We start from the raw sequence: 23527 nt of genomic DNA on the forward strand, positions 1-23527 counted from the left end.
GCAGAACGAAAAGGCAAGAATGACATTCAAAGCATGCCCAGAAAAACGTGTGACGGACCCACCAGTCATTTATGCTTATAATTGGGTATCTTTACTTTCAAAGTATGGGGTTGATCCTTTGGCGATCACTCTCTTGTATTTCAGCAGAGACAGATAGTTGAGAAGTCTTTTCTCACATAGCTAGCACAAGCCTGCGCTTTTCCTTGCTGGTAGCGTGGAAATGACAGATTGGTTCTCAGAAGAAAAAACAAGAAATATTATAGCAGAGGATGGTTTCGATCCATCGACCTCTGGGTTATGGGCCCAGCACGCTTCCGCTGCGCCACTCTGCTCCCTTGTAAAAGTGCTCTCTTTATGCAGAGGAGGAGCTTTCAGCGAAGTGGCGAGGGATTGGTGGGTCTCGCTCCTCATTTGCCTAAGCATGCTGCAATGTATGCTGGGTGCAGAAAATCTTCATCTCCTCGTCTCACAGTCAGTCATAACTGAAAGTGCAGACCCTCTTGGGAACTAGCAGTTTCAGGCCTTTACCAAGATAGCAGCTCTCTAACCCTCTCCTCTCTCTTTGATCCTAGCGCTAGCATGCTCAGGATTTGATTTTAACTGGGAGCCAGAGATCTACCCGGTGAGGGCTTGCCCGGTGTGAGGCTTTTGAGCGTTTGGGAGCGTTCAGGACGTGAGGACATTGGACAGGAAATGTTGCCATCTTGAAATATCCAACCTTCCTTCTGTCGTGAGAGGCTCTTTCCATGGACATCTGCCTCTTGGAGTCCTCTCAACTTGCTCTCTGATATAACATTTTGTGAGCTGCAGTTACATCCGATGGCTACAAGGTGGCGCTGCATTCAGGTGAGAGAACAAGTGTGCACAAAATCGTTGGGGACTTTTGCCAGATTCATCGGTGGGTCTTGCCTACTTTTATTCACATGCTAGATATTGCCTAGAAATGCTTTTAATATAGAGATGCTAGAGTTAGAATGTCTGGTCGGGGATCAGCCCTTTCATTGTCTACCGCCCGCAACATATTTATTACCAGCACATGTGAGTGGTGACTCTGCTTTTTGGAAAATAGCATCTAATAGGACAATGAATGTAGCAGATGGGGCGATCGAGATGCCTGCCTAAGTATTTCATTTTTTTTTTTAATTTAACGTCTGATTAATCTGTTCATGATATTTCCGTTTTGTGACATGTTGCATTAAAACAAATCCTGCTTGGAGAACATATAAAAATTTGCACTGCAGTGGCCGTGAATCGAACCCGGGTCAACTGCTTGGGAAGCAGCTATGCTCACCACTATACCACCAACGCCCTATGATGTGGTTGCTCTCGGTTCTAAAGATTACAACCCCGAGTTCAATGACTATCTTGCACCAGTTTCAATGGTGCGTTTGGTTTAGATACCAACATGAAAAGCAGTAGAAAGTTTCTTGTAGAGGGTAAGGAACTGGGGATTGAAACCAAGGCCAAATCTGTGCAGAAGAGAAGAAATGGAAAGCAGTAGTACAAATAGTGGAAATGAACATATTTAGGCAGCATTGGAAGCAAAGCAGCGAAGAGAAAGAGAGTGCCTTCCATGAAATGCCCAGGAGAATGATAAGAGCAGAACGAAAAGGCAAGAATGACATTCAAAGCATGCCCAGAAAAATGTGTGACGGTCCCACCAGTCATTTATGCTTATAATTGGGTATCTTTACTTTCAAAGTATAGGGTTGATCCTTTGGCGATCAATCTCTTGTATTTCAGCAGAGACAGATAGTTGAGAAGTCTTTTCTCACATAGCTAGCACAAGCCTGCACTTTTCCTTGCTGGTAGCGTGGAAATGACAGATTGGTTCTCAGAAGAAAAAACAAGAAATATTATAGCAGAGGATGGTTTCGATCCATCGACCTCTGGGTTATGGGCCCAGCACACTTCCGCTGCGCTACTCTGCTCCCTTGTAAAAGTGTTCTCTTTATGCAGAGGAGGAGCTTTCAGCGAAGTGGCGAGGGATTGGTGGGTCTCGCTCCTCATTTGCCTAAGCATGCTGCAATGTATGCTGGGTGCAGAAAATCTTCATCTTCTCGTCTCACAGTCAGTCATAACTGAAAGTGCAGACCCTCTTGGGAACTAGCAGTTTCAGGCCTTTACCAAGATAGCAGCTCTCTAACCCTCTCCTCTCTCTTTGATCCTAGCGCTAGCATGCTCAGGATTTGATTTTAACTGGGAGCCAGAGATCTACCCGGTGAGGGCTTGCCGGGTGTGAGGCTTTTGAGCGTTCGGGACGTGAGGACATTGGACAGGAAATGTTGCCATCTTGAAATATCCAACCTTCCTGCTGTCGTGAGAGGCTCTTTCCATGGACATCTGCCTCTTGGAGTCCTCTCAACTTGCTCTCTGATATAACATTTTGTGAGCTGAAGTTACATCCGATGGCTACAAGGTGGCGCTGCATTCAGGTGAGAGAACAAGTGTGCACAAAATCGTTGGGGACTTTTGCCAGATTCATCGGTGGATCTTGCCTACTTTTATTCACATGCTAGATATTGCCTAGAAATGCTTTTTAATATAGAGATGCTAGAGTTAGAATGTCTGGTCGGGGGTTCAGCCCTTTCATTGTCTACCGCCCGCAACATATTTATTACCAGCACATGTGAGTGGTGACTCTGCTTTTTGGAAAATAGCATCTAATAGGACAATGAATGTAGCAGATGGGGCGATCGAGATGCCTGCCTAAGTATTTCATTTTTTTTTTAATTTAACGTCTGATTAATCTGTTCATGATATTTCCGTTTTGTGACATGTTGCATTAAAACAAATCCTGCTTGGAGAACATATAAAAATTTGCACTGCATTGGCTGGGAATCGAACCCGGGTCAACTGCTTGGGAAGCAGCTATGCTCACCACTATACCACCAATGCCCTATGATGTGGTTGCTCTCGGTTCTAAAGATTACAATCCCGAGTTCAATGACTATCTTGCACCAGTTTCAATGGTGCATTTGGTTTAGATACCAACATGAAAAGCAGTAGAAAGTTTCTTGTAGAGGGTAAGGAACTGGGGATTGAAACCAAGGCCAAATCTGTGCAGAAGAGAAGAAATGGAAAGCAGTAGTACAAATAGTGGAAATGAACATATTTAGGCAGCATTGGAAGCAAAGCAGCGAAGAGAAAGAGAGTGCCTTCCATGAAATGCCCAGGAGAATGATAAGAGCAGAACGAAAAGGCAAGAATGACATTCAAAGCATGCCCAGAAAAACGTGTGACGGACCCACCAGTCATTTATGCTTATAATTGGGTATCTTTACTTTCAAAGTATGGGGTTGATCCTTTGGCGATCACTCTCTTGTATTTCAGCAGAGACAGATAGTTGAGAAGTCTTTTCTCACATAGCTAGCACAAGCCTGCGCTTTTCCTTGCTGGTAGCGTGGAAATGACAGATTGGTTCTCAGAAGAAAAAACAAGAAATATTATAGCAGAGGATGGTTTCGATCCATCGACCTCTGGGTTACGGGCCCAGCACGCTTCCGCTGCGCCACTCTGCTCCCTTGTAAAAGTGCTCTCTTTATGCAGAGGAGGAGCTTTCAGCGAAGTGGCGAGGGATTGGTGGGTCTCGCTCCTCATTTGCCTAAGCATGCTGCAATGTATGCTGGGTGCAGAAAATCTTCATCTCCTCGTCTCACAGTCAGTCATAACTGAAAGTGCAGACCCTCTTGGGAACTAGCAGTTTCAGGCCTTTACCAAGATAGCAGCTCTCTAACCCTCTCCTCTCTCTTTGATCCTAGCGCTAGCATGCTCAGGATTTGATTTTAACCGGGAGCCAGAGATCTACCCGGTGAGGGGAGGCTTTTGAGCGTTTGGGAGCGTTCGGGACGTGAGGACATTGGACAGGAAATGTTGCCATCTTGAAATATCCAACCTTCCTGCTGTCGTGAGAGGCTCTTTCCATGGACATCTGCCTCTTGGAGTCCTCTCAACTTGCTCTCTGATATAACATTTTGTGAGCTGCAGTTACATCCGATGGCTACAAGGTGGCGCTGCATTCAGGTGAGAGAACAAGTGTGCACAAAATCGTTGGGGACTTTTGCCAGATTCATCGGTGGATCTTGCCTACTTTTATTCACATGCTAGATATTGCCTAGAAATGCTTTTTAATATAGAGATGCTAGAGTTAGAATGTCTGGTCGGGGATCAGCCCTTTCATTGTCTACCGCCCGCAACATATTTATTACCAGCACATGTGAGTGGTGACTCTGCTTTTTGGAAAATAGCATCTAATAGGACAATGAATGTAGCAGATGGGGCGATCGAGATGCCTGCCTAAGTATTTCATTTTTTTTTAAATTTAACGTCTGATTAATCTGTTCATGATATTTCCGTTTTGTGACATGTTGCATTAAAACAAATCCTGCTTGGAGAACATATAAAAATTTGCACTGCATTGGCCGTGAATCGAACCCGGGTCAACTGCTTGGGAAGCAGCTATGCTCACCACTATACCACCAACGCCCTATGATGTGGGTGCTCTCGGTTCTAAAGATTACAACCCCGAGTTCAATGACTATCTTGCACCAGTTTCAATGGTGCATTTGGTTTAGATACCAACATGAAAAGCAGTAGAAAGTTTCTTGTAGAGGGTAAGGAACTGGGGATTGAAACCAAGGCCAAATCTGTGCAGAAGAGAAGAAATGGAAAGCAGTAGTACAAATAGTGGAAATGAACATATTTAGGCAGCATTGGAAGCAAAGCAGCGAAGAGAAAGAGAGTGCCTTCCATGAAATGCCCAGGAGAATGATAAGAGCAGAACGAAAAGGCAAGAATGACATTCAAAGCATGCCCAGAAAAAAAACGTGTGACGGTCCCACCAGTCATTTATGCTTATAATTGGGTATCTTTACTTTCAAAGTATGGGGTTGATCCTTTGGCGATCACTCTCTTGTATTTCAGCAGAGACAGATAGTTGAGAAGTCTTTTCTCACATAGCTAGCACAAGCCTGCGCTTTTCCTTGCTGGTAGCGTGGAAATGACAGATTGGTTCTCAGAAGAAAAAACAAGAAATATTATAGCAGAGGATGGTTTCGATCCATCGACCTCTGGGTTATGGGCCCAGCACGCTTCCGCTGCGCCACTCTGCTCCCTTGTAAAAGTGTTCTCTTTATGCAGAGGAGGAGCTTTCAGCGAAGTGGCGAGGGATTGGTGGGTCTCGCTCCTCATTTGCCTAAGCATGCTGCAATGTATGCTGGGTGCAGAAAATCTTCATCTTCTCGTCTCACAGTCAGTCATAACTGAAAGTGCAGACCCTCTTGGGAACTAGCAGTTTAAGGCCTTTACCAAGATAGCAGCTCTCTAACCCTCTCCTCTCTCTTTGATCCTAGCGCTAGCATGCTCAGGATTTGATTTTAACTGGGAGCCAGAGATCTACCCGGTGAGGGCTTGCCCGGTGTGAGGCTTTTGAGCGTTCGGGACGTGAGGACATTGGACAGGAAATGTTGCCATCTTGAAATATCCAACCTTCCTGCTGTCGTGAGAGGCTCTTTCCATGGACATCTGCCTCTTGGAGTCCTCTCAACTTGCTCTCTGATATAACATTTTGTGAGCTGCAGTTACATCCGATGGCTACAAGGTGGTGCTGCATTCAGGTGAGAGAACAAGTGTGCACAAAATCGTTGGGGACTTTTGTCAGATTCATCGGTGGATCTTGCCTACTTTTATTCACATGCTAGATATTGCCTAGAAATGCTTTTTAATATAGAGATGCTAGAGTTAGAATGTCTGGTCGGGGGTTCAGCCCTTTCATTGTCTACCGCCCGCAACATATTTATTACCAGCACATGTGAGTGGTGACTCTGCTTTTTGGAAAATAGCATCTAATAGGACAATGAATGTAGCAGATGGGGCGATCGAGATGCCTGCCTAAGTATTTCATTTTTTTTTTAATTTAACGTCTGATTAATCTGTTCATGATATTTCCGTTTTGTGACATGTTGCATTAAAACAAATCCTGCTTGGAGAACATATAAAAATTTGCACTGCATTGGCTGGGAATCGAACCCGGGTCAACTGCTTGGGAAGCAGCTATGCTCACCACTATACCACCAATGCCCTATGATGTGGTTGCTCTCGGTTCTAAAGATTACAATCCCGAGTTCAATGACTATCTTGCACCAGTTTCAATGGTGCATTTGGTTTAGATACCAACATGAAAAGCAGTAGAAAGTTTCTTGTAGAGGGTAAGGAACTGGGGATTGAAACCAAGGCCAAATCTGTGCAGAAGAGAAGAAATGGAAAGCAGTAGTACAAATAGTGGAAATGAACATATTTAGGCAGCATTGGAAGCAAAGCAGCGAAGAGAAAGAGAGTGCCTTCCATGAAATGCCCAGGAGAATGATAAGAGCAGAACGAAAAGGCAAGAATGACATTCAAAGCATGCCCAGAAAAACGTGTGACGGACCCACCAGTCATTTATGCTTATAATTGGGTATCTTTACTTTCAAAGTATGGGGTTGATCCTTTGGCGATCACTCTCTTGTATTTCAGCAGAGACAGATAGTTGAGAAGTCTTTTCTCACATAGCTAGCACAAGCCTGCGCTTTTCCTTGCTGGTAGCGTGGAAATGACAGATTGGTTCTCAGAAGAAAAAACAAGAAATATTATAGCAGAGGATGGTTTCGATCCATCGACCTCTGGGTTACGGGCCCAGCACGCTTCCGCTGCGCCACTCTGCTCCCTTGTAAAAGTGCTCTCTTTATGCAGAGGAGGAGCTTTCAGCGAAGTGGCGAGGGATTGGTGGGTCTCGCTCCTCATTTGCCTAAGCATGCTGCAATGTATGCTGGGTGCAGAAAATCTTCATCTCCTCGTCTCACAGTCAGTCATAACTGAAAGTGCAGACCCTCTTGGGAACTAGCAGTTTCAGGCCTTTACCAAGATAGCAGCTCTCTAACCCTCTCCTCTCTCTTTGATCCTAGCGCTAGCATGCTCAGGATTTGATTTTAACCGGGAGCCAGAGATCTACCCGGTGAGGGGAGGCTTTTGAGCGTTTGGGAGCGTTCGGGACGTGAGGACATTGGACAGGAAATGTTGCCATCTTGAAATATCCAACCTTCCTGCTGTCGTGAGAGGCTCTTTCCATGGACATCTGCCTCTTGGAGTCCTCTCAACTTGCTCTCTGATATAACATTTTGTGAGCTGCAGTTACATCCGATGGCTACAAGGTGGCGCTGCATTCAGGTGAGAGAACAAGTGTGCACAAAATCGTTGGGGACTTTTGCCAGATTCATCGGTGGATCTTGCCTACTTTTATTCACATGCTAGATATTGCCTAGAAATGCTTTTTAATATAGAGATGCTAGAGTTAGAATGTCTGGTCGGGGATCAGCCCTTTCATTGTCTACCGCCCGCAACATATTTATTACCAGCACATGTGAGTGGTGACTCTGCTTTTTGGAAAATAGCATCTAATAGGACAATGAATGTAGCAGATGGGGCGATCGAGATGCCTGCCTAAGTATTTCATTTTTTTTTAAATTTAACGTCTGATTAATCTGTTCATGATATTTCCGTTTTGTGACATGTTGCATTAAAACAAATCCTGCTTGGAGAACATATAAAAATTTGCACTGCATTGGCCGTGAATCGAACCCGGGTCAACTGCTTGGGAAGCAGCTATGCTCACCACTATACCACCAACGCCCTATGATGTGGGTGCTCTCGGTTCTAAAGATTACAACCCCGAGTTCAATGACTATCTTGCACCAGTTTCAATGGTGCATTTGGTTTAGATACCAACATGAAAAGCAGTAGAAAGTTTCTTGTAGAGGGTAAGGAACTGGGGATTGAAACCAAGGCCAAATCTGTGCAGAAGAGAAGAAATGGAAAGCAGTAGTACAAATAGTGGAAATGAACATATTTAGGCAGCATTGGAAGCAAAGCAGCGAAGAGAAAGAGAGTGCCTTCCATGAAATGCCCAGGAGAATGATAAGAGCAGAACGAAAAGGCAAGAATGACATTCAAAGCATGCCCAGAAAAAAAACGTGTGACGGTCCCACCAGTCATTTATGCTTATAATTGGGTATCTTTACTTTCAAAGTATGGGGTTGATCCTTTGGCGATCACTCTCTTGTATTTCAGCAGAGACAGATAGTTGAGAAGTCTTTTCTCACATAGCTAGCACAAGCCTGCGCTTTTCCTTGCTGGTAGCGTGGAAATGACAGATTGGTTCTCAGAAGAAAAAACAAGAAATATTATAGCAGAGGATGGTTTCGATCCATCGACCTCTGGGTTATGGGCCCAGCACGCTTCCGCTGCGCCACTCTGCTCCCTTGTAAAAGTGTTCTCTTTATGCAGAGGAGGAGCTTTCAGCGAAGTGGCGAGGGATTGGTGGGTCTCGCTCCTCATTTGCCTAAGCATGCTGCAATGTATGCTGGGTGCAGAAAATCTTCATCTTCTCGTCTCACAGTCAGTCATAACTGAAAGTGCAGACCCTCTTGGGAACTAGCAGTTTAAGGCCTTTACCAAGATAGCAGCTCTCTAACCCTCTCCTCTCTCTTTGATCCTAGCGCTAGCATGCTCAGGATTTGATTTTAACTGGGAGCCAGAGATCTACCCGGTGAGGGCGAGGCTTTTGAGCGTTCGGGACGTGAGGACATTGGACAGGAAATGTTGCCATCTTGAAATATCCAACCTTCCTGCTGTCGTGAGAGGCTCTTTCCATGGACATCTGCCTCTTGGAGTCCTCTCAACTTGCTCTCTGATATAACATTTTGTGAGCTGCAGTTACATCCGATGGCTACAAGGTGGTGCTGCATTCAGGTGAGAGAACAAGTGTGCACAAAATCGTTGGGGACTTTTGCCAGATTCATCGGTGGATCTTGCCTACTTTTATTCACATGCTAGATATTGCCTAGAAATGCTTTTTAATATAGAGATGCTAGAGTTAGAATGTCTGGTCGGGGTTCAGCCCTTTCATTGTCTACCGCCCGCAACATATTTATTACCAGCACATGTGAGTGGTGACTCTGCTTTTTGGAAAATAGCATCTAATAGGACAATGAATGTAGCAGATGGGGCGATCGAGATGCCTGCCTAAGTATTTCATTTTTTTTTTAATTTAACGTCTGATTAATCTGTTCATGATATTTCCGTTTTGTGACATGTTGCATTAAAACAAATCCTGCTTGGAGAACATTTAAAATTTGCACTGCATTGGCCGGGAATCGAACCCGGGTCAACTGCTTGGGAAGCAGCTATGCTCACCACTATACCACCAACGCCCTATGATGTGGTTGCTCTCGGTTCTAAAGATTACAATCCCGAGTTCAATGACTATCTTGCACCAGTTTCAATGGTGCATTTGGTTTAGATACCAACATGAAAAGCAGTAGAAAGTTTCTTGTAGAGGGTAAGGAACTAGGGATTGAAACCAAGGCCAAATCTGGGCAGAAGAGAAGAAATGGAAAGCAGTAGTACAAATAGTGGAAATGAACATATTTAGGCAGCATTGGAAGCAAAGCAGCGAAGAGAAAGAGAGTGCCTTCCATGAAATGCCCAGGAGAATGATAAGAGCAGAACGAAAAGGCAAGAATGACATTCAAAGGATGCCCAGAAAAACGTGTGACGGACCCACCAGTCATTTATGCTTATAATTGGGTATCTTTACTTTCAAAGTATGGGGTTGATCCTTTGGCGATCACTCTCTTGTATTTCAGCAGAGACAGATAGTTGAGAAGTCTTTTCTCACATAGCTAGCACAAGCCTGCGCTTTTCCTTGCTGGTAGCGTGGAAATGACAGATTGGTTCTCAGAAGAAAAAACAAGAAATATTATAGCAGAGGATGGTTTCGATCCATCGACCTCTGGTTTACGGGCCCAGCACGCTTCCGCTGCGCCACTCTGCTCCCTTGTAAAAGTGCTCTCTTTATGCAGAGGAGGAGCTTTCAGCGAAGTGGTGAGGGATTGGTGGGTCTCGCTCCTCATTTGCCTAAGCATGCTGCAATGTATGCTGGGTGCAGAAAATCTTCATCTCCTCGTCTCACAGTCAGTCATAACTGAAAGTGCAGACCCTCTTGGGAACTAGCAGTTTCAGGACTTTACCAAGATAGCAGCTCTCTAACCCTCTCCTCTCTCTTTGATCCTAGCGCTAGCATGCTCAGGATTTGATTTTAACTGGGAGCCAGAGATCTACCCGGTGAGGGCTTGCCCGGTGTGAGGCTTTTGAGTGTTTGGGAGCGTTCAGGACGTGAGGACATTGGACAGGAAATGTTGCCATCTTGAAATATCCAACCTTCCTTCTGTCGTGAGAGGCTCTTTCCATGGACATCTGCCTCTTGGAGTCCTCTCAACTTGCTCTCTGATATAACATTTTGTGAGCTGCAGTTACATCCGATGGCTACAAGGTGGCGCTGCATTCAGGTGAGAGAACAAGTGTGCACAAAATCGTTGGGGACTTTTGCCAGATTCATCGGTGGATCTTGCCTACTTTTATTCACATGCTAGATATTGCCTAGAAATGCTTTTAATATAGAGATGCTAGAGTTAGAATGTCTGGTCGGGGATCAGCCCTTTCATTGTCTACCGCCCGCAACATATTTATTACCAGCACATGTGAGTAGTGACTCTGCTTTTTGGAAAATAGCATCTAATAGGACAATGAATGTAGCAGATGGGGCGATCGAGATGCCTGCCTAAGTATTTCATTTTTTTTTTTAATTTAACGTCTGATTAATCTGTTCATGATATTTCCGTTTTGTGACATGTTGCATTAAAACAAATCCTGCTTGGAGAACATATAAAAATTTGCACTGCATTGGCCGTGAATCGAACCCGGGTCAACTGCTTGGGAAGCAGCTATGCTCACCACTATACCACCAACGCCCTATGATGTGGTTGCTCTCGGTTCTAAAGATTACAACCCCGAGTTCAATGACTATCTTGCACCAGTTTCAATGGTGCATTTGGTTTAGATACCAACATGAAAAGCAGTAGAAAGTTTCTTGTAGAGGGTAAGGAACTGGGGATTGAAACCAAGGCCAAATCTGTGCAGAAGAGAAGAAATGGAAAGCAGTAGTACAAATAGTGGAAATGAACATATTTAGGCAGCATTGGAAGCAAAGCAGCGAAGAGAAAGAGAGTGCCTTCCATGAAATGCCCAGGAGAATGATAAGAGCAGAACGAAAAGGCAAGAATGACATTCAAAGCATGCCCAGAAAAACGTGTGACGGTCCCACCAGTCATTTATGCTTATAATTGGGTATCTTTACTTTCAAAGTATGGGGTTGATCCTTTGGCGATCAATCTCTTGTATTTCAGCAGAGACAGATAGTTGAGAAGTCTTTTCTCACATAGCTAGCACAAGCCTGCGCTTTTCCTTGCTGGTAGCGTGGAAATGACAGATTGGTTCTCAGAAGAAAAAACAAGAAATATTATAGCAGAGGATGGTTTCGATCCATCGACCTCTGGGTTATGGGCCCAGCACACTTCCGCTGCGCCACTCTGCTCCCTTGTAAAAGTGTTCTCTTTATGCAGAGGAGGAGCTTTCAGCGAAGTGGCGAGGGATTGGTGGGTCTCGCTCCTCATTTGCCTAAGCATGCTGCAATGTATGCTGGGTGCAGAAAATCTTCATCTTCTCGTCTCACAGTCAGTCATAACTGAAAGTGCAGACCCTCTTGGGAACTAGCAGTTTCAGGCCTTTACCAAGATAGCAGCTCTCTAACCCTCTCCTCTCTCTTTGATCCTAGCGCTAGCATGCTCAGGATTTGATTTTAACTGGGAGCCAGAGATCTACCCGGTGAGGGCTTGCCTGGTGTGAGGCTTTTGAGCGTTTGGGAGCGTTCGGGACGTGAGGACGTTGGACAGGAAATGTTGCCATCTTGAAATATCCAACCTTCCTGCTGTCGTGAGAGGCTCTTTCCATGGACATCTGCCTCTTGGAGTCCTCTCAACTTGCTCTCTGATATAACATTTTGTGAGCTGCAGTTACATCCGATGGCTACAAGGTGGCGCTGCATTCAGGTGAGAGAACAAGTGTGCACAAAATCGTTGGGGACTTTTGCCAGATTCATCGGTGGATCTTGCCTACTTTTATTCACATGCTAGATATTGCCTAGAAATGCTTTTTAATATAGAGATGCTAGAGTTAGAATGTCTGGTCGGGGATCAGCCCTGTCATTGTCTACCGCCCGCAACATATTTATTACCAGCACATGTGAGTGGTGACTCTGCTTTTTGGAAAATAGCATCTAATAGGACAATTAATGTAGCAGATGGGGCGATCGAGATGCCTGCCTAAGTATTTCATTTTTTTTTTAATTTAACGTCTGATTAATCTGTTCATGATATTTCCGTTTTGTGACATGTTGCATTAAAACAAATCCTGCTTGGAGAACATATAAAAATTTGCACTGCATTGGCCGGGAATCGAACCCGGGTCAACTGCTTGGGAAGCAGCTATGCTCACCACTATACCACCAACGCCCTATGATGTGGGTGCTCTCGGTTCTAAAGATTACAACCCCGAGTTCAATGACTATCTTGCACCAGTTTCAATGGTGCATTTGGTTTAGATACCAACATGAAAAGCAGTAGAAAGTTTCTTGTAGAGGGTAAGGAACTGGGGATTGAAACCAAGGCCAAATCTGTGCAGAAGAGAAGAAATGGAAAGCAGTAGTACAAATAGTGGAAATGAACATATTTAGGCAGCATTGGAAGCAAAGCAGCGAAGAGAAAGAGAGTGCCTTCCATGAAATGCCCAGGAGAATGATAAGAGCAGAACGAAAAGGCAAGAATGACATTCAAAGCATGCCCAGAAAAACGTGTGACGGTCCCACCAGTCATTTATGCTTATAATTGGGTATCTTTACTTTCAAAGTATGGGGTTGATCCTTTGGCGATCACTCTCTTGTATTTCAGCAGAGACAGATAGTTGAGAAGTCTTTTCTCACATAGCTAGCACAAGCCTGCGCTTTTCCTTGCTGGTAGCGTGGAAATGACAGATTGGTTCTCAGAAGAAAAAACAAGAAATATTATAGCAGAGGATGGTTTCAATCCATCGACCTCTGGGTTATGGGCCCAGCACGCTTCCGCTGCGCCACTCTGCTCCCTTGTAAAAGTGTTCTCTTTATGCAGAGGAGGAGCTTTCAGCGAAGTGGCGAGGGATTGGTGGGTCTCGCTCCTCATTTGCCTAAGCATGCTGCAATGTATGCTGGGTGCAGAAAATCTTCATCTTCTCGTCTCACAGTCAGTCATAACTGAAAGTGCAGACCCTCTTGGGAACTAGCAGTTTCAGGCCTTTACCAAGATAGCAGCTCTCTAACCCTCTCCTCTCTCTTTGATCCTAGCGCTAGCATGCTCAGGATTTGATTTTAACTGGGAGCCAGAGATCTACCCGGTGAGGGCTTGCCCGGTGTGAGGCTTTTGAGCGTTTGGGAGCGTTCGGGACGTGAGGACATTGGACAGGAAATGTTGCCATCTTGAAATATCCAACCTTCCTGCTGTCGTGAGAGGCTCTTTCCATGGACATCTGCCTCTTGGAGTCCTCTCAACTTGCTCTCTGATATAACATTTTGTGAGCTGCAGTTACATCCGATGGCTACAAGGTGGTGCTGCATTCAGGTGAGAGAACAAGTGTGCACAAAATCGTTGGGGACTTTTGCCAGATTCATCGGTGGAACTTGCCTACTTTTATTCACATGCTAGATATTGCCTAGAAATGCTTTTTAATATAGAGATGCTAGAGTTAGAATGTCTGGTCGGGGTTCAGCCCTTTCATTGTCTACCGCCCGCAACATATTTATTACCAGCACATGTGAGTGGTGACTCTGCTTTTTGGAAAATAGCATCTAATAGGACAATGAATGTAGCAGATGGGGCGATCGAGATGCCTGCCTAAGTATTTCATTTTTTTTTAAATTTAACGTCTGATTAATCTGTTCATGATATTTCCGTTTTGTGACATGTTGCATTAAAACAAATCCTGCTTGGAGAACATATAAAAATTTGCACTGCATTGGCCGGGAATCAAACCCGGGTCAACTGCTTGGGAAGCAGCTATGCTCACCACTATACCACCAACGCCCTATGATGTGGTTGCTCTCGGTTCTAAAGATTACAACCCCGAGTTCAATGACTATAATGCACCAGTTTCAATGGTGCATTTGGTTTAGATACCAACATGAAAAGCAGTAGAAAGTTTCTTGTAGAGGGTAAGGAACTGGGGATTGAAACCAAGGCCAAATCTGTGCAGAAGAGAAGAAATGGAAAGCAGTAGTACAAATAGTGGAAATGAACATATTTAGGCAGCATTGGAAGCAAAGCAGCGAAGAGAAAGAGAGTGCCTTCCATGAAATGCCCAGGAGAATGATAAGAGCAGAACGAAAAGGCAAGAATGACATTCAAAGCATGCCCAGAAAAACGTGTGACGGTCCCACCAGTCATTTATGCTTATAATTGGGTATCTTTACTTTCAAAGTATGGGGTTGATCCTTTGGCGATCACTCTCTTGTATTTCAGCAGAGACAGATAGTTGAGAAGTCTTTTCTCACATAGCTAGCACAAGCCTGCGCTTTTCCTTGCTGGTAGCGTGGAAATGACAGATTGGTTCTCAGAAGAAAAAACAAGAAATATTATAGCAGAGGATGGTTTCGATCCATCGACCTCTGGGTTATGGGCCCAGCACGCTTCCGCTGCGCCACTCTGCTCCCTTGTAAAAGTGTTCTCTTTATGCAGAGGAGGAGCTTTCAGCGAAGTGGCGAGGGATTGGTGGGTCTCGCTCCTCATTTGCCTAAGCATGCTGCAATGTATGCTGGGTGCAGAAAATCTTCATCTTCTCGTCTCACAGTCAGTCATAACTGAAAGTGCAGACCCTCTTGGGAACTAGCAGTTTCAGGCCTTTACCAAGATAGCAGCTCTCTAACCCTCTCCTCTCTCTTTGATCCTAGCGCTAGCATGCTCAGGATTTGATTTTAACTGGGAGCCAGAGATCTACCCGGTGAGGGCTTGCCGGGTGTGAGGCTTTTGAGCGTTCGGGACGTGAGGACATTGGACAGGAAATGTTGCCATCTTGAAATATCCAACCTTCCTGCTGTCGTGAGAGGCTCTTTCCATGGACATCTGCCTCTTGGAGTCCTCTCAACTTGCTCTCTGATATAACATTTTGTGAGCTGCAGTTACATCCGATGGCTACAAGGTGGCGCTGCATTCAGGTGAGAGAACAAGTGTGCACAAAATCGTTGGGGACTTTTGCCAGATTCATCGGTGGATCTTGCCTACTTTTATTCACATGCTAGATATTGCCTAGAAATGCTTTTTAATATAGAGATGCTAGAGTTAGAATGTCTGGTCGGGGTTCAGCCCTTTCATTGTTTACCGCCCGCAACATATTTATTACCAGCACATGTGAGTGGTGACTCTGCTTTTTGGAAAATAGCATCTAATAGGACAATTAATGTAGCAGATGGGGCGATCGAGATGCCTGCCTAAGTATTTCATTTTTTTTTTAATTTAACGTCTGATTAATCTGTTCATGATATTTCCGTTTTGTGACATGTTGCATTAAAACAAATCCTGCTTGGAGAACATATAAAAATTTGCACTGCATTGGCCGGGAATCGAACCCGGGTCAACTGCTTGGGAAGCAGCTATGCTCACCACTATACCACCAACGCCCTATGATGTGGGTGCTCTCGGTTCTAAAGATTACAACCCCGAGTTCAATGACTATCTTGCACCAGTTTCAATGGTGCATTTGGTTTAGATACCAACATGAAAAGCAGTAGAAAGTTTCTTGTAGAGGGTAAGGAACTGGGGATTGAAACCAAGGCCAAATCTGTGCAGAAGAGAAGAAATGGAAAGCAGTAGTACAAATAGTGGAAATGAACATATTTAGGCAGCATTGGAAGCAAAGCAGCGAAGAGAAAGAGAGTGCCTTCCATGAAATGCCCAGGAGAATGATAAGAGCAGAACGAAAAGGCAAGAATGACATTCAAAGCATGCCCAGAAAAACGTGTGACGGTCCCACCAGTCATTTATGCTTATAATTGGGTATCTTTACTTTCAAAGTATGGGGTTGATCCTTTGGCGATCACTCTCTTGTATTTCAGCAGAGACAGATAGTTGAGAAGTCTTTTCTCACATAGCTAGCACAAGCCTGCGCTTTTCCTTGCTGGTAGCGTGGAAATGACAGATTGGTCCTCAGAAGAAAAAACAAGAAATATTATAGCAGAGGATGGTTTCGATCCATCGACCTCTGGGTTATGGGCCCAGCACGCTTCCGCTGCGCCACTCTGCTCCCTTGTAAAAGTGTTCTCTTTATGCAGATGAGGAGCTTTCAGCGAAGTGGCGAGGGATTGGTGGGTCTCGCTCCTCATTTGCCTAAGCATGCTGCAATGTATGCTGGGTGCAGAAAATCTTCATCTTCTCGTCTCACAGTCAGTCATAACTGAAAGTGCAGACCCTCTTGGGAACTAGCAGTTTCAGGCCTTTACCAAGATAGCAGCTCTCTAACCCTCTCCTCTCTCTTTGATCCTAGCGCTAGCATGCTCAGGATTTGATTTTAACTGGGAGCCAGAGATCTACCTGGTGAGGGCTTGCCCGGTGTGAGGCTTTTGAGCGTTTGGGAGCGTTCGGGACGTGAGGACGTTGGACAGGAAATGTTGCCATCTTGAAATATCCAACCTTCCTGCTGTCGTGAGAGGCTCTTTCCATGGACATCTGCCTCTTGGAGTCCTCTCAACTTGCTCTCTGATATAACATTTTGTGAGCTGCAGTTACATCCGATGGCTACAAGGTGGCGCTGCATTCAGGTGAGAGAACAAGTGTGCACAAAATCGTTGGGGACTTTTGCCAGATTCATCGGTGGATCTTGCCTACTTTTATTCACATGCTAGATATTGCCTAGAAATGCTTTTTAATATAGAGATGCTAGAGTTAGAATGTCTGGTCGGGGTTCAGCCCTTTCATTGTCTACCGCCCGCAACATATTTATTACCAGCACATGTGAGTGGTGACTCTGCTTTTTGGAAAATAGCATCTAATAGGACAATGAATGTAGCAGATGGGGCGATCGAGATGCCTGCCTAAGTATTTCATTTTTTTTTTAATTTAACGTCTGATTAATCTGTTCATGATATTTCCGTTTTGTGACATGTTGCATTAAAACAAATCCTGCTTGGAGAACATATAAAAATTTGCACTGCATTGGCCGGGAATCGAACCCGGGTCAACTGCTTGGGAAGCAGCTATACTCACCACTATACCACCAACGCCCTATGATGTGGGTGCTCTCGGTTCTAAAGATTACAACCCCGAGTTCAATGACTATTTTGCACCAGTTTCAATGGTGCATTTGGTTTAGATACCAACATGAAAAGCAGTAGAAAGTTTCTTGTAGAGGGTAAGAAACTGGGGATTGAAACCAAGGCCAAATCTGTGCAGAAGAGAAGAAATGGAAAGCAGTAGTACAAATAGTGGAAATGAACATATTTAGGCAGCATTGGAAGCAAAGCAGCGAAGAGAAAGAGAGTGCCTTCCATGAAATGCCCAGGAGAATGATAAGAGCAGAACGAAAAGGCAAGAATGACATTCAAAGCATGCCCAGAAAAACGTGTGACGTTCCCACCAGTCATTTATGCTTATAATTGGGTATCTTTACTTTCAAAGTATGGGGTTGATCCTTTGGCGATCACTCTCTTGTATTTCAGCAGAGACAGATAGTTGAGAAGTCTTTTCTCACATAGCTAGCACAAGCCTGCGCTTTTCCTTGCTGGTAGCGTGGAAATGACAGATTGGTTCTCAGAAGAAAAAACAAGAAATATTATAGCAGAGGATGGTTTCGATCCATCGACCTCTGGGTTATGGGCCCAGCACGCTTCCGCTGCGCCACTCTGCTCCCTTGTAAAAGTGTTCTCTTTATGCAGAGGAGGAGCTTTCAGCGAAGTGGCGAGGGATTGGTGGGTCTCGCTCCTCATTTGCCTAAGCATGCTGCAATGTATGCTGGGTGCAGAAAATCTTCATCTTCTCGTCTCACAGTCAGTCATAACTGAAAGTGCAGACCCTCTTGGGAACTAGCAGTTTCAGGCCTTTACCAAGATAGCAGCTCTCTAACCCTCTCCTCTCTCTTTGATCCTAGCGCTAGCATGCTCAGGATTTGATTTTAACTGGGAGCCAGAGATCTACCCGGTGAGGGCTTGCCCGGTGTGAGGCTTTTGAGTGTTTGGGAGCGTTCGGGACGTGAGGACATTGGACAGGAAATGTTGCCATCTTGAAATATCCAACCTTCCTGCTGTCGTGAGAGGCTCTTTCCATGGACATCTGCTTCTTGGAGTCCTCTCAACTTGCTCTCTGATATAACATTTTGTGAGCTGCAGTTACATCCGATGGCTACAAGGTGGCACTGCATTCAGGTGAGAGAACAAGTGTGCACAAAATCGTTGGGGACTTTTGCCAGATTCATCGGTGGATCTTGCCTACTTTTATTCACATGCTAGATATTGCCTAGAAATGCTTTTTAATATAGAGATGCTAGAGTTAGAATGTCTGGTCGGGGTTCAGCCCTTTCATTGTCTACCGCCCGCAACATATTTATTACCAGCACATGTGAGTGGTGACTCTGCTTTTTGGAAAATAGCATCTAATAGGACAATTAATGTAGCAGATGGGGCGATCGAGATGCCTGCCTAAGTATTTCATTTTTTTTTTAATTTAACGTCTGATTAATCTGTTCATGATATTTCCGTTTTGTGACATGTTGCATTAAAACAAATCCTGCTTGGAGAACATATAAAAATTTGCACTGCATTGGCCGGGAATCGAACCCGGGTCAACTGCTTGGGAAGCAGCTATGCTCACCACTATACCACCAACGCCCTATGATGTGGGTGTTCTCGGTTCTAAAGATTACAACCCCGAGTTCAATGACTATCTTGCACCAGTTTCAATGGTGCATTTGGTTTAGATACCAACATGAAAAGCAGTAGAAAGTTTCTTGTAGAGGGTAAGGAACTGGGGATTGAAACCAAGGCCAAATCTGTGCAGAAGAGAAGAAATGGAAAGCAGTAGTACAAATAGTGGAAATGAACATATTTAGGCAGCATTGGAAGCAAAGCAGCGAAGAGAAAGAGAGTGCCTTCCATGAAATGCCCAGGAGAATGATAAGAGCAGAACGAAAAGCAAGAATGACATTCAAAGCATGCCCAGAAAAACGTGTGACGGTCCCACCAGTCATTTATGCTTATAATTGGGTATCTTTACTTTCAAAGTATGGGGTTGATCCTTTGGCGATCACTCTCTTGTATTTCAGCAGAGACAGATAGTTGAGAAGTCTTTTCTCACATAGCTAGCACAAGCCTGCGCTTTTCCTTGCTGGTAGCGTGGAAATGACAGATTGGTTCTCAGAAGAAAAAACAAGAAATATTATAGCAGAGGATGGTTTCGATCCATCGACCTCTGGGTTATAGGCCCAGCACGCTTCTGCTGCGCCAGTCTGCTCCCTTGTAAAAGTGTTCTCTTTATGCAGAGGAGGAGCTTTCAGCGAAGTGGCGAGGGATTGGTGGGTCTCGCTCCTCATTTGCCTAAGCATGCTGCAATGTATGCTGGGTGCAGAAAATCTTCATCTTCTCGTCTCACAGTCAGTCATAACTGAAAGTGCAGACCCTCTTGGGAACTAGCAGTTTCAGGCCTTTACCAAGATAGCAGCTCTCTAACCCTCTCCTCTCTCTTTGATCCTAGCGCTAGCATGCTCAGGATTTGATTTTAACTGGGAGCCAGAGATCTACCCGGTGAGGGGAGGCTTTTGAGTGTTTGGGAGCGTTCGGGACGTGAGGACATTGGACAGGAAATGTTGCCATCTTGAAATATCCAACCTTCCTGCTGTCGTGAGAGGCTCTTTCCATGGACATCTGCTTCTTGGAGTCCTCTCAACTTGCTCTCTGATATAACATTTTGTGAGCTGCAGTTACATCCGATGGCTACAAGGTGGCGCTGCATTCAGGTGAGAGAACAAGTGTGCACAAAATCGTTGGGGACTTTTGCCAGATTCATCGGTGGATCTTGCCTACTTTTATTCACATGCTAGATATTGCCTAGAAATGCTTTTTAATATAGAGATGCTAGAGTTAGAATGTCTGGTCGGGGTTCAGCCCTTTCATTGTCTACCGCCCGCAACATATTTATTACCAGCACATGTGAGTGGTGACTCTGCTTTTTGGAAAATAGCATCTAATAGGACAATTAATGTAGCAGATGGGGCGATCGAGATGCCTGCCTAAGTATTTCATTTTTTTTTAAATTTAACGTCTGATTAATCTGTTCATGATATTTCCGTTTTGTGACATGTTGCATTAAAACAAATCCTGCTTGGAGAACATATAAAAATTTGCACTGCATTGGCCGGGAATCGAACCCGGGTCAACTGCTTGGGAAGCAGCTATGCTCACCACTATACCACCAACGCCCTATGATGTGGTTGCTCTCGGTTCTAAAGATTACAACCCCGAGTTCAATGACTATCTTGCACCAGTTTCAATGGTGCATTTGGTTTAGATACCAACATGAAAAGCAGTAGAAAGTTTCTTGTAGAGGGTAAGGAACTGGGGATTGAAACCAAGGCCAAATCTGTGCAGAAGAGAAGAAATGGAAAGCAGTAGTACAAATAGTGGAAATTAACATATTTAGGCAGCATTGGAAGCAAAGCAGCGAAGAGAAAGAGAGTGCCTTCCATGAAATGCCCAGGAGAATGATAAGAGCAGAACGAAAAGGCAAGAATGACATTCAAAGCATGCCCAGAAAAACGTGTGACGGTCCCACCAGTCATTTATGCTTATAATTGGGTATCTTTACTTTCAAAGTATGGGGTTGATCCTTTGGCGATCACTCTCTTGTATTTCAGCAGAGACAGATAGTTGAGAAGTCTTTTCTCACATAGCTAGCACAAGCCTGCGCTTTTCCTTGCTGGTAGCGTGGAAATGACAGATTGGTCCTCAGAAGAAAAAACAAGAAATATTATAGCAGAGGATGGTTTCGATCCATCGACCTCTGGGTTATGGGCCCAGCACGCTTCCGCTGCGCCACTCTGCTCCCTTGTAAAAGTGTTCTCTTTATGCAGATGAGGAGCTTTCAGCGAAGTGGCGAGGGATTGGTGGGTCTCGCTCCTCATTTGCCTAAGCATGCTGCAATGTATGCTGGGTGCAGAAAATCTTCATCTTCTCGTCTCACAGTAAGTCATAACTGAAAGTGCAGACCCTCTTGGGAACTAGCAGTTTCAGGCCTTTACCAAGATAGCAGCTCTCTAACCCTCTCCTCTCTCTTTGATCCTAGCGCTAGCATGCTCAGGATTTGATTTTAACTGGGAGCCAGAGATCTACCCGGTGAGGGCTTGCCCGGTGTGAGGCTTTTGAGCGTTTGGGGGCGTTCGGGACGTGAGGACATTGGACAGGAAATGTTGCCATCTTGAAATATCCAACCTTCCTGCTGTCGTGAGAGGCTCTTTCCATGGACATCTGCCTCTTGGAGTCCTCTCAACTTGCTCTCTGATATAACATTTTGTGAGCTGCAGTTACATCCGATGGCTACAAGGTGGCGCTGCATTCAGGTGAGAGAACAAGTGTGCACAAAATCGTTGGGGACTTTTGCCAGATTCATCGGTGGATCTTGCCTACTTTTATTCACATGCTAGATATTGCCTAGAAATGCTTTTTAATATAGAGATGCTAGAGTTAGAATGTCTGGTCGGGGTTCAGCCCTTTCATTGTTTACCGCCCGCAACATATTTATTACCAGCACATGTGAGTGGTGACTCTGCTTTTTAGAAAATAGCATCTAATAGGACAATTAATGTAGCAGATGGGGCGATCGAGATGCCTGCCTAAGTATTTCATTTTTTTTTTAATTTAACGTCTGATTAATCTGTTCATGATATTTCCGTTTTGTGACATGTTGCATTAAAACAAATCCTGCTTGGAGAACATATAAAAATTTGCACTGCATTGGCCGGGAATCGAACCCGGGTCAACTGCTTGGGAAGCAGCTATGCTCACCACTATACCACCAACGCCCTATGATGTGGGTGCTCTCGGTTCTAAAGATTACAACCCCGAGTTCAATGACTATCTTGCACCAGTTTCAATGGTGCATTTGGTTTAGATACCAACATGAAAAGCAGTAGAAAGTTTCTTGTAGAGGGTAAGGAACTGGGGATTGAAACCAAGGCCAAATCTGTGCAGAAGAGAAGAAATGGAAAGCAGTAGTACAAATAGTGGAAATGAACATATTTAGGCAGCATTGGAAGCAAAGCAGCGAAGAGAAAGAGAGTGCCTTCCATGAAATGCCCAGGAGAATGATAAGAGCAGAACGAAAAGGCAAGAATGACATTCAAAGCATGCCCAGAAAAACGTGTGACGGTCCCACCAGTCATTTATGCTTATAATTGGGTATCTTTACTTTCAAAGTATGGGGTTGATCCTTTGGCGATCACTCTCTTGTATTTCAGCAGAGACAGATAGTTGAGAAGTCTTTTCTCACATAGCTAGCACAAGCCTGCGCTTTTCCTTGCTGGTAGCGTGGAAATGACAGATTGGTCCTCAGAAGAAAAAACAAGAAATATTATAGCAGAGGATGGTTTCGATCCATCGACCTCTGGGTTATGGGCCCAGCACGCTTCCGCTGCGCCACTCTGCTCCCTTGTAAAAGTGTTCTCTTTATGCAGATGAGGAGCTTTCAGCGAAGTGGCGAGGGATTGGTGGGTCTCACTCCTCATTTGCCTAAGCATGCTGCAATGTATGCTGGGTGCAGAAAATCTTCATCTTCTCGTCTCACAGTCAGTCATAACTGAAAGTGCAGACCCTCTTGGGAACTAGCAGTTTCAGGCCTTTACCAAGATAGCAGCTCTCTAACCCTCTCCTCTCTCTTTGATCCTAGCGCTAGCATGCTCAGGATTTGATTTTAACTGGGAGCCAGAGATCTACCCGGTGAGGGCTTGCCCGGTGTGAGGCTTTTGAGCGTTTGGGAGCGTTCGGGACGTGAGGACGTTGGACAGGAAATGTTGCCATCTTGAAATATCCAACCTTCCTGCTGTCGTGAGAGGCTCTTTCCATGGACATCTGCCTCTTGGAGTCCTCTCAACTTGCTCTCTGATATAACATTTTGTGAGCTGCAGTTACATCCGATGGCTACAAGGTGGGGCTGCATTCAGGTGAGAGAACAAGTGTGCACAAAATCGTTGGGGACTTTTGCCAGATTCATCGGTGGATCTTGCCTACTTTTATTCACATGCTAGATATTGCCTAGAAATGCTTTTTAATATAGAGATGCTAGAGTTAGAATGTCTGGTCGGGGTTCAGCCCTTTCATTGTCTACCGCCCACAACATATTTATTACCAGCACATGTGAGTGGTGACTCTGCTTTTTGGAAAATAGCATCTAATAGGACAATGAATGTAGCAGATGGGGCGATCGAGATGCCTGCCTAAGTATTTCATTTTTTTTAAAATTTAACGTCTGATTAATCTGTTCATGATATTTCCGTTTTGTGACATGTTGCATTAAAACAAATCCTGCTTGGAGAACAT

The 23527-nt window shown here is 44.7% G+C and overlaps 8 non-coding genes across 8 annotated transcripts; all 8 read right to left on the reverse strand.

Moving 5' to 3' along the window:
• Nucleotides 1-9173: 9173 nt before the first annotated feature.
• Nucleotides 9174-9245, reverse strand: TRNAG-CCC (transfer RNA glycine (anticodon CCC)). The gene has a single exon. It is a non-coding gene; the product is annotated as a tRNA-Gly (tRNA).
• A 3126-nt stretch (nucleotides 9246-12371) lies between these two features.
• On the reverse strand, nucleotides 12372-12443 carry TRNAG-CCC (transfer RNA glycine (anticodon CCC)). The gene has a single exon. It is a non-coding gene; the product is annotated as a tRNA-Gly (tRNA).
• A 1527-nt stretch (nucleotides 12444-13970) lies between these two features.
• On the reverse strand, nucleotides 13971-14042 carry TRNAG-CCC (transfer RNA glycine (anticodon CCC)). The gene has a single exon. It is a non-coding gene; the product is annotated as a tRNA-Gly (tRNA).
• A 1517-nt stretch (nucleotides 14043-15559) lies between these two features.
• TRNAG-CCC (transfer RNA glycine (anticodon CCC)) lies at nucleotides 15560-15631 on the reverse strand. Its single transcript has one exon. It is a non-coding gene; the product is annotated as a tRNA-Gly (tRNA).
• A 1527-nt stretch (nucleotides 15632-17158) lies between these two features.
• Nucleotides 17159-17230, reverse strand: TRNAG-CCC (transfer RNA glycine (anticodon CCC)). Its single transcript has one exon. It is a non-coding gene; the product is annotated as a tRNA-Gly (tRNA).
• A 1527-nt stretch (nucleotides 17231-18757) lies between these two features.
• TRNAG-CCC (transfer RNA glycine (anticodon CCC)) lies at nucleotides 18758-18829 on the reverse strand. The gene has a single exon. It is a non-coding gene; the product is annotated as a tRNA-Gly (tRNA).
• Nucleotides 18830-20343: 1514 nt separating this feature from the next.
• TRNAG-CCC (transfer RNA glycine (anticodon CCC)) lies at nucleotides 20344-20415 on the reverse strand. The gene has a single exon. It is a non-coding gene; the product is annotated as a tRNA-Gly (tRNA).
• A 1527-nt stretch (nucleotides 20416-21942) lies between these two features.
• Nucleotides 21943-22014, reverse strand: TRNAG-CCC (transfer RNA glycine (anticodon CCC)). Its single transcript has one exon. It is a non-coding gene; the product is annotated as a tRNA-Gly (tRNA).
• Between the last annotated feature and the right edge of the window lie 1513 nt (nucleotides 22015-23527).

Source organism: Triturus cristatus, chromosome 11 (assembly GCF_964204655.1).
Source record: "Triturus cristatus chromosome 11, aTriCri1.1, whole genome shotgun sequence".
Taxonomy (NCBI): domain Eukaryota; kingdom Metazoa; phylum Chordata; class Amphibia; order Caudata; family Salamandridae; genus Triturus; species Triturus cristatus.